Source organism: Coptis chinensis, chromosome 2, assembly GCF_015680905.1.
Source record: "Coptis chinensis isolate HL-2020 chromosome 2, ASM1568090v1, whole genome shotgun sequence".
Lineage (NCBI taxonomy): Eukaryota > Viridiplantae > Streptophyta > Magnoliopsida > Ranunculales > Ranunculaceae > Coptis > Coptis chinensis.
In genome coordinates, this window is record NC_141457.1 from 83,375,075 (window position 1) to 83,377,450 (window position 2,376).

General features: G+C 37.9%; 1 pseudogene; it reads right to left on the bottom strand.

The window, feature by feature from the left end:
* Positions 1 to 1,641: 1,641 nt before the first annotated feature.
* LOC147518353 (peptidyl-prolyl cis-trans isomerase 2-like) lies at positions 1,642 to 2,162 on the bottom strand (annotated as a pseudogene).
* Positions 2,163 to 2,376: the final 214 nt, after the last annotated feature.

Genomic DNA, 2,376 nt, shown 5'->3' on the forward strand with positions numbered 1-2,376 from the left:
TTTAAAAACCAATAAAAATTTCAAATTAACAAAAGTCCTCTTCATTACAAAAATTAACAAATGAAAATGCAAATAACCTTATCTCAATTGAAAATCTTTATCACCTCAAAGGAAAACAAAACATATCCTGAGATGCAACGCTAACGCAAACCACAAGCAGCAATCAATCTTCTTCAACACTAAACCTGTCAAGACTTATCAACTATGCTCATTTAATGAACACACCCGATAAGCAAACATGCAAATCGGGTCAGCATTATAAAAATGTTGGTGTGAGTAGCTCTAAAATACAATATATACTTATACATATATATACACCATCCATACGGCAGTTAGTTCCTCTACCGAGGCGCCTTAACTTTCAACGACTAATACAACATCCTTAAGTACAATAATTAAAGGCGGTAGTTCCTCCAATCGAGGCCTTTAACTTCCCACTAACCACACAACAAACTATACGCATAATAAATAAGGCATGTAGTTCCTCCATCGAGGCGCCTTAGGTTCTAACTAAACAAATAACCAACCAAGCATATTATCATAATTAGATTGTTTAAAGCTTTCTTTGCGTGTCCCTAAAATTCACATCATATCTATGTCTTACCTAGTTTTCCTGGCTACCACAATCGCTTCCCAACGCCGAACATATACATCCACATGCCTCCCCTTACATAATGAACCACTCGGTGCGTAACTACCTTGAGCGGGATGCCGCACACCAGGTAACCCTCACACGGAAGCCATTATGTAAGTACTGCCACTATTCGGCATAAAATATCGCGCGTCTCGTTCTATTTTGTGAACGGAATAATCAAGCTACTATTCGGCTACGCCAGAAGGGCCATTCAGCTTACTGAAACGCCAGAAGGGCTAATCACATTACTTACGCCAAAAGGGCCATTTAGATTCACTGAAACGCCAGAAGGGCCAATCAAATTGCACACGCCCACACAGGGCAAATCACATGAGTTGTGGTAGCTAGGTTCTAGGATTTTCGTTACGTAATTTATTCAAGGGTTATTTAGACTTTGGTCCTACTTATTTAGGGGTATTTAGGTTTTAGTCCTAAAATTATCGATTATTAGGCTTTAGTCCTACTTTCATCTGTTGACCTTGAGTCGTCTCAGTTGACTGTGGTCAAACTATTTTATAATAATATATTTTTCATTTTTTTATCAAAATGGCCAAACTACCCTTCAGCGTACCACCATTGGATCATTTCTTATTTAGAGTTATACAGAATAAATAATTGCATAAAATCAAATCTGAAGGCATCGATTCCCCCGCAACTAATTTAAACACAATATATACAATTTTTTTTTAATAAACCATCATCCACTCTAAAATATTAACAGATCAAATGAATGATCTAAAGATCTACAACGTTATCTCCAGATCTTCATCAATAAAACTCGATCAACATTGCATATATTAGATAAGCGAAGCAAGAACAATTAACTCCAAACAGATCAGATTTAAAAAAGCGAGTAAAGCCAAAATTATTTAGAAGTAGAAACTCATGTTCATCTCAACAGAAACAAAGATAACATCACCCCATTGACAAGACTTACATAACATCAAAAGACAAGATCCATAACCTAAACCAACTAAATCCCAGATCATACACTAAATCTCGATGATCTAAGAAAGCTGACCACAATCAAATGGCGATTAAATGTGCCTTTTACAAGTTCCAGATTGAGATCCAACCTTCTCAACGTCATTCACAAAATTCATACCTTCAACAACTTGCCCAAACATAACATGTTTCCCATCAAGCCAAGCAGTCTTATCAGTACAGATGAAAAACTGAGATCCATTAGTTCCAGGTCCAGTGTTAGCCATTGAGAGAATTCCAGGCCCAGTATGTTTCCTAACGAAATTCTCATCAGCAAACTTAGCACCATATATTGATTCACCACCTGTTCCATTCCCAGGAGTGAAGTTACTGCCTTGACACATGAAACCTGGAATCACACAGTGGAATGATGAGCCCTTGTAGTGTAGTGGTTTACCGCTTCGGCCTTTACCCTTTCTCTTGTGTAGAGGGCACGGAAATTTTCAGCAGTTTTCGGGACTACGTCAGCGTAGATTTCCATCACGATATGCCCGACTGGTGCCCCACCGACGGTCATGTTGAAAAAAACTTTAGGGTTTGCCATCTTGATTTTTTATTTTATTTTTTGGTTTTATGAGAAGACCTTGAACCGGTCGAACAAAATGGGGGGAGTCTGTCTATCTCACCTATTTCCTCGAGATGCGAATAAGAAATGATCAAAAGACTTATATAATTTCATCCCTCACAGTTTGACACGTGGTGTTAAAAAACAATTCAATATAAAGTAGCGTGTCAAGTACGCTGAAGGGTAGTTTGGC